The sequence below is a fragment of the Pinus tabuliformis genome, chromosome 4_1, assembly GCF_031772625.1.
Source record: "Pinus tabuliformis cultivar Carrire ecotype Pingquan chromosome 4_1, CPIR1, whole genome shotgun sequence".
NCBI lineage: Eukaryota > Viridiplantae > Streptophyta > Pinopsida > Pinales > Pinaceae > Pinus > Pinus tabuliformis.
In genome coordinates, this window is record NC_142303.1 from 953,773,182 (window position 1) to 953,782,572 (window position 9,391).

Genomic DNA, 9,391 nt, shown 5'->3' on the forward strand with positions numbered 1-9,391 from the left:
CCGAAGATAAATATTATAAACCCTAAAAGAAACGTGGTTGACCATGGCTTACCATGGTTGATTTTCATATTGAGACAACCCTTGTCACAATGCGACGTAAGATGATAATCAACCATGTTTGACCATTATTGATTTCCATATCGACACAATATTTGTCACAATGTGACGTTTGACCATGGTTGACCAAGGTTGATTTTCATATTGACATAATTTTTATCACCATGCTACGTTGGACCATGGTTGACCATGATTGATTTCACATAGCATGACTGGGCATGGTTGACCATGGTTGGCCAAGATTGACCATGGATGATGAATATTTACCTTTGTTGACCATGATTGACCACGGTTCAACAAGATTGATATTTTAAAGCAAAGGGAATAATAAACACAAGGCAATAATACTAAAAACCCAATGGATTATAAACCCTAGGGAATAACATTCAACCAAAGACAACAATATAAATCCAAGGTATATAAACCCTAAGATAAATATTATAAACCCAAGGGAATAATAAACCAAAGGAATTAATACTAAAAACTAAAGGGATTATAAACCCAAAGGAATAATATTAAACCCAAGGAATAAATATTATAAAACCAAGATATATAAACCCTAAGATAAATATTATAAACCGTAAAATAAACATGGTTTACCATGGTTGATTTTCATATTGAGACAATCTTTGTCACAATGCGACGTTGGACCATGGTTGACCATGGTTGATTTTCATATTGAAACAATCTTTGTCACAATGCAACATTGGACCATAGTTGACCATGGTTGGCAATGCTTGATTTTCATATTGAGACAATCTTTGTCACAATGTGACATTGGAACATGGTTGACCATGATTATAAACCCAAGGGATTTATATTAAATAATAGGATTAATATTATAGTTCCTATGAATAATATTTCATATTGAGACAATATTTGTCATAATGCAACGTTGAACCATGGTTGACCATGGTTGATTTTCATATAGAGACAATCTTTGTCATAGTGCAATGTTGACCATGATTGATTTACATATGGATACCACCTTTGTCACAATGCGATGTTGGACTATGGTTGATTTTTATATTGATAAAATCTTTGTTACAATGTGACATTGGACCATGGTTGACCATGATTATAAACCAACAGGATTTATATTAGACCTAGGGATTAATATTATAAGCCCTACAAACAATATTATGCCTTAGGAATAGGAACCCTTAGATTAATAAACTCAAGGGAATAATAAACCAAAATGATTAATACTAAAAACCCAAGGGATAAATATTATAAATATATAAACCTGAAGATAAATATCATAAACCCTAAAATAAACATGGTTGATCACGGCTTACCACGGTTGATTTTCATATTGAGACAATCCTTGTCGTAACGCGATGTAGGATGATGGTCGACCATGTTTGACCATTATTTATTTCCATATCGACACAATATGTGTCATAGTGTGATGTTGGACCGTGGTTGACCAAGGTTGATTTTCATATTGACAAAATATTTGTCACCGTGCTACGTTAGACCATGGTTGACCATGATTGATTTCAGACAGCACGACAGGGTTTGGTTGACCATGGTTGGCCAACATTGATCATGGATTATGAATATTTACCTTCATTGACCATGATTGACCATGGTTCAACAAGATTGATATTTTAAAGCAAAGGGAATAATAAACACAAGGCAATAATACTAAAAACCCAATGGATTATAAACCGTAGGGACTACCATTTAATCAAAGATAACAATATAAACTCAAGGTATATAAACCCTAAGATAAATATTATAAACCCTTAAATAAACATGTTTGGCCATGCTTGACCATGGTCGATTTTCATATTGAGACAATCTTTGTCAGAGTGCGATGTTGAACCATGTTTGACCATGGTTCAACCCTTAGATTAATAAACCCGGGAGATTGATTGTATAAACCTAAGGGATTGATTTTTATAAACCCTAAGGTTTAGTATTAAAAACCCTAGGTTTAAACCCTCATATACTAAACCCCTAGGGATTATTAATTCTTTGTGCTTTAAATATTGATCCCAAGATACTAATAACCCTAGAATTTTAAATCTAACGTATTAATAAACCCGAGGGATTAAGTTATTAACCCAAGGAAATATTAATATTATAAACTGAAGCCACTAATGAACCCAAGGGTTTAATATTATAAATACAATGAATTAGTAAACCCAAGGGATAAATATTACAAACCTAAAGGATCAAACAACCCAAAGAATCAATATTAAAAGCACGTGGGATTAATAAATCCTAACAATTAACATTTTAAACCTAAGGGATTAATAAACCCTAGGAATTAATATTTTAAATTCAAAGGATTAATAAACCTAAGGGATTAAATTATAAACCCAAAGTATTATTAATAATATAAACCCAAGGGAATAATAAACCCAATAATAAAATAAAATTAATCATTAACGATAATAATTAATTAAAGTACTCTAAAAATATTATTAATATTTTTATGAAAATATTAATGCTATTAAAGTTATAGTAATATTAATATTGCTAAGTTTATAATAATAATAATATTTATACTTATATATTAGTAACAATTATATAACATTAATATTTATTATGAGTAACATTTTCTTATTGATAAATTTATTATTATTATTATGAATATGAAGAAAAAGAATAAATACTTTATTATATTAACAATATTATATTAATTATAACATAAATAATTTATTAATGTAATAATATACTAGGCAAGAATTTTTTTTTTATATATTAGTATTAATTTTATTAATAACATTATTACTAACTTGTTATTAATAACTTAATATAATATGTAATATAATATAATAATGTGGTTGATATGTAATATAATATAATATAATAGTATGGTTGATATGTAATATAATATAATATGTAGTAAATTTTAAAATTTAAAAATTATTAGAAAAATTAAATATAAAAATTATAAATATAGTTTTTTATAATTTAATTTAAAGTTAATTTATTTTAATAGAATATATTTATTATTAAATCATAATTTAGAATGCTTAATTGTGATTATTTATGCTTGATTAATTATTCATATATATATAATCTAAATATGTAAATATATAGGTTAATTACAATAGTTATTTATTATAATTCAACACTAAAAATATTTTCAAAATATAAATATGTAAATACATACATTTTCAAAATATGTTTATTAAAAGAATTATTGTAAATTAAAAAATGAATAAAAACTTAAAAGTTTCATTTTGAAATTGGGGATGTATGTTTTTTTTTTGGCATCTCTATTCACGTAAACTTATTAATAAGAAGTGAATATTAAATCATAATTTAAAATATTTAATCATTATTGCCTATGTTTAATTAATTACAATAATTATATATCATAATTTAATTTTAAAAAATATTTTCAAAATCTAAACATGTAGATATATACATTTTCAAAATCTAAATATTAATATAAAATATGTCCATTCAAAAAAAATAAAAAACCCTTAAAAAGTTCATTTTTCCAAAATCATTTTCACATTGTAAAATATTTTACTTCAGCATTAAAATTTATATATGTAAATAAAACAAATTAATGTTATTGCTCAATCTCAAAATTCAGTTTGAGCATTAAAATCCAGTGGAATATGTAAAAAGTGAACACCCTCTCCAATAAGACAAAATGGTAATCTATTGATAGGATTTTAAATTACATATATGCACACAAAGAATATCAGAAAAAATCAACATAACACATGCAAATAAAAAAATGAATGCAATTTTAATGGGCTTAATTTGGGCCAAGGGGGGTGGGGTTTATGTTTATTTGTTTTCTTCTTGTATATCTATTCAAATGAATTTATTAATAAGACTTCATAAAGACTCACAAGGCTATGAACTTGATTTGTGCAAAAATACTTGTAATACTTTTGATTTTGGAGATGAATTTTCACATTATAAAACATTTCCAGATTATCATAACAATTTATATATCTAAATAAAACAAATTACTGCTATGCTCAATCTTAAAATTCCATTTTAGGATTAAAAACCACTATATGTTAGCAATATGATTTTGGAGATAAAAATATTTTAAAGTTATAAAGCATTTTCCTATTATCATAACAATTTACATATCTAAATAAAACAAATTAATGCTATTGTTCAATCTTATAACTCCATTTGAGGATTAAAACCACAATCTTGTGCAATATGTAAAATGTGGGTACGCTTTCCAATCAGACAAAATGGTAAGGTATAGATACAATGATGTTGTCTAGTTCACTCTTATATTTGAAGGCCAATTATGTTGGTAGGAAACTTCAATGCATATACACATATCTGAAAACTGGTTCCAACTGCTACAGGGGACAATTATGAGCTTTAGTCTTGTATGCTATTTTAGATGTTTCTAAAAACTATAATAACAAAAGATTCATTTAATTGAATTAACATGATATAAAAATAATAAATCACTTACAAATCAATGAGTATGCACTATAAGTTGCATACAGTTCAATTGGATCTGCACATACACATCAATTATCTATGCACTATTTACATGAATATAAGTAACCTCTCAATCTAGTGATTCTACCAAAATTAAAGAGTTACTTGCTTCAATACAAATTGAAAAGTTGATCTTGCATAAATCGTATATAACTGGAAGCAACCACTATTGGATTGTGGGTTAAAACGAAATTTTTTTTATGGGGCTCTAATTTGATTTTGATAATTCTATTCGACTCTAATGTTAACCCTAAACTGGTAAAAGGTCCATAATTTATAAGAATAAACATCTGGAATTGTCATATTTAATTAATTGTAAAAAAATACACACACACAAACGTTTAAAGCTAAAGTTGGATTGATTATTACAATCACATTTTGTGCAACAAAGTCTAAAGCAAGCTTGCAGTTATAGTTTTGACATTACCATCTTAGCCTTAATAATATGGCTACCATCATGTGCACGCTTAATTAAAGGCGGGTACACACATGTTTTTCACTGAAAATTGTGTCATTATGGATGCTTCTGACCACTATTGGACTGTGGGTTAAAACTACAGATTTTTTGTGGGGTTCTAATTTGATTTTGATAAATCTATTTGACTTTGATGTTAATCCTAAACTGGTAAAATGTCCATAATTTATAAGAATAAACATCTGAAATTGTCATATTTAATTAAATGTAAGAAAATACACACAAATACATTTTCAAAATCTAAATATTAATATAAAATATGTACATAAAAAAATTAATAAAACCTTAAAAATAATTTTTCCAAAAACATTTTCACATTGTAAAATATTTTCATTTCACCATTAAATTTTATATATCTAAATAAAACAAATTAATGGTATTGCTCACGTCTCATTAGAGAGCGTGTTCACCTTTTACATATTCTACTAGATTTTGCTTTCAATGCTCAAACTGAAAGCTATAGATAGGATTTTAAATTACATATATACACACAAAGAATAAATAAAAAAAATTAACATAACACATGCAAATAAAAAAATGAATACAATTTTAATAGGTTCAATTTGGCCAACAAAAAAAGGGGAATTTATGTTTATTTGTTTTCTTCTCGCATATATATTCAAATGAACTTATTAATAAGATTTCAGAAAGACTCACAAGACTATGAACTTGGTTTGTGCAAAAATATTTGTAATACTTATGATTTTGGACATGAATTTTCATATTGTAAAACATTTTTAGATTATCATAACAATTTATATATCTAAATAAAACAAATTAATGCTATGCTCAATCTTAAAATTCCATTTGAGGATTAATAACCACAATCTCGTGGCAATATGATTTTGGAGATAAAAATATTTTAAAATTATAAAGCATTTTCATGTTATCATAACAATTTACATATCGAAATAAAACAAATTAATGCTATTGCTTAATCTTATAATTCCATTTGAGGATTAAAACCACAATCTTGGGGTAATATGTAAAATGTGGGTACGTTCTCCAATGAGACAAAATGGTAAGGTATAGATACAATGGTGTTGTCTAGTTCACTCTTATATTTGAAGGCCAATTATGTTGGTAGGAAACTTCAATGCATATACACATATCTGAAAATTGGTTCCAACTGCTACATGAGACAGCTATGAACTTTAGTCCTATATGTTATTTTAGATATCTCTAAACTAGTAATATGGTAGCCTTGTATCTGATCTCATCACCACTATAATTTCCCACAATCTATGACATTATGAAATCTGAAAAAAAAAAAAAAAAAAAAACCACAATCTATGACATTATGAAATCTGAGAAAAAAAAAAAAAAAACTAAACTTAAACTTTGTGGATCCATAACATTAAAAATAGATCTGTAACTGATGAGTCTCATCATTGGGTAACTATATGGACCTTAATACACCTTTAAGCTTAGTAAAATCAACTCTTCTCATAATTCCTTACATGTTTTAATTATCTTTTTCTCAATGAGATGAGTAAAAGTAAGATGTTATGTCTAGTGGGCTAATGTGCATTGATTATAGGTTTTTGGGAGAAAATCATGGCAATTTGGGCTAATTAAGGTGAAGGAACTTGAATGAGACAAGAAGGATGGATTATAGGATATGGATCTTCCTCATTAAATCCTCACTCATTCGAATATCCCACAAATCAAATAACACTAGCTCAAAGTTGCAAGCAGCCAAGTCAGGGAGATCATGGGCAGTCGAGCCAGTGGCAGTTAAGAACCAGTTCATCTTGAGTTTGGGAGCCAAGCCTCCCTAAATTTAAGGAAGTTGTTGGAGACTTCAATTGTATAAATAAGGAGGCCTAGAGCCTCAATAGGATTCAGATTTTTTTATGTAAGAGCACTAAGTATTTTCAAGTTATTTAGGATTGTGCCAAAACACTCTTATGTAATTTTGGTTATGATAATGAAAATGAGCATTTCCTTGATCCAACGCTAAGTTGACTCAAAGGGTTGAAGCTCTTGGGTTAGGGCCCAACCCTAGTAGTAGAGGTTCCTCTTATTGTACTTGTATTCTTAGGTTATTTCATAGATTAATTGTTGAATTGATTTTGGCATTATTCCATTGCAAGTAGTAGTGAATTTGATTAGTTTGCTTCCATTTGTGCATAGATTTAGCAGTAGCTTTAGAGAGATAAAGGAATACCAAAAAGGATTATATCAGGTGGATTTGGCCTCACTCCTCCCTTCAGGGACCATGGTTTGAGGGAAAACTCCTATTCAGCCCCAAAAGAGAGAATTCTAATTTCTTATGGAATTTACGGTTTTATGCTAATTAGACCAGCATCTTTGCAGTTTTCAAGAATAGGTTTCAGTTGGTCTTTCTGATATCTCCAGCTTTGTATTAGATCTCGTGGTGTTTAACAATATTCTGCAAGTATTTCCATGCATGAACTAGGCAACTAAATAATGGAATTATGTTTTCTTATATTGATTGGAAATCTTTCTTGTTTGACATGATCCATGGGTAAATGCCAGTGATGTATGTATTGCATGAGTTTCAATAGTGCACAAATATCTCATGTTAGCAGCCCCAGCCTAACCTCATTCATCCACGATCACCAACGACCACTAAGTCCATCAACCAATTCATCATTTCATAAGAACAACTTTCCAGGTTTATTGAGAAAATCTAACCATCTCACAAACTTTGGTTTGAGCTCTAAGGAAGTCCTAGCCACTCCCTTGCTTTATTCCTTTCATCATTCACCTTCCCTAAGCCTTATACCACCTTCCAAACCCCTCCTTATGCTTTCGGCCGGATTGTGTAGGAGCATTAGGACATCCTGTAGGACGACCTGTAGTAGCCTGTTTTGAGGTTGATTTAAGGAAAATGCATCTAGGAAGTTAGGAGAAGACCCTTGTTTGCCTCCTAAGCTATCTGACCCTTCACATCCATCTCTAACCCACCTGCCATACCACCAAGAAGATTTAGCATTCACAGTTTCACAAAAAAAGACAAAAAGGGAAAAAAGAGTTATTGTGTTCATTCATATGCACAACAGTAAAGTGTTTGATTATCTCAGATTGCATGCCTAGGATAGTTAGGATTACACACATGTTAGCCTAGAATTCTTCTGAAGCAATATCTGTTCACAAATAGTTAGATGAGTGGTGTGTTTAAAGCATTTATTTCAGTCTTTCATTACTACAGTAGACAATGTTTCAATTCTCTTAATTAGGGTTAAATTCCCCTTTCTTCATTGGTAATCAAACTTCTTCTAAATCAATAGAAGGCTGATTTGAGAAACCATAGTAGTCTATCGTCGACGTAGCCATGACAAATAGTGGACTCATTTCATCTGCTTGTGTATACAACACTGTCACCTCCAAGTTTGTACGAACTCCGTGTTAATAAAGTAAAGTTGGTAGCCCCAAGAGTTGCAGCATTCTTGCTGCAATACTGGTGCTCATCAATGATGAAACCATCTTCAAATGGGGTAGCAACGATAATATGAACAGGTATCCGTTACATAATCAAGTGAATTTTGTGATGAACCTAGGATAAGAAAAATTATTGTTATTCCTCCATGTTGCATTTTATTCCTCTACATTCCAACAACCATAACTTTCACTTCGCATGGCGCAGCAAAGAGAATATGAACCGGTAGTCGTTATATAAGCAGACCAAGTTTATAACGACGCTAGGGCAAGAAGCCTTATTGTTATTCCTCCACGTTGTCATTTATTCCTCCACGTTCTAACACCCATACATTTCAAAATGTAAATAGACATTTGTTTCACCCCTTAGAGAATTCTTAATTATTTTCAATTTAATTTTCACTAATCCTTGTACGTGCTGATAAATAAGAGGTACAGTAAAATTTTAATCAAGATTTGGTCAAATATTATTTTAAATGGGGTTTAAACACCTGATTTAGATATGCAAGGAAGTTATCACTTTCAATTTCATTCATTGATGGAGTGGCAACGACAAGAATACACTGACATCTTTCAACTTAAACCATCTGATCAAAAACATTAATTAGCAAAAGTATTAAAGTCCCCAATTCCAATAAGCGGGCGCCTATCAGCGTAATTATTATATATAATTATTACTTTAATATTATTAATAATATATAATGTAATATCATTAATGTTAATTAATGATAATAATAGTATTTTTATTAATATAAATATCATAATTTTAATAATATTATTAACATTAATAATAAATATTGGGGTAGCATGAGGGGGAGGGATTCTCATTAATCCCACAGGAATCGTAGAAGACAAATATGCTTGGGACCTGGGAACGAAGACAAATAATCAAGCTGGGGCTTATGGGTTGTACCTCAAGCTTTCTCTAGCTCAAAAAAAGGGCATAAAGGACACACAAATTATAGGAGATTCCATGTTGACCATAAAGCATATGAAATATAATTC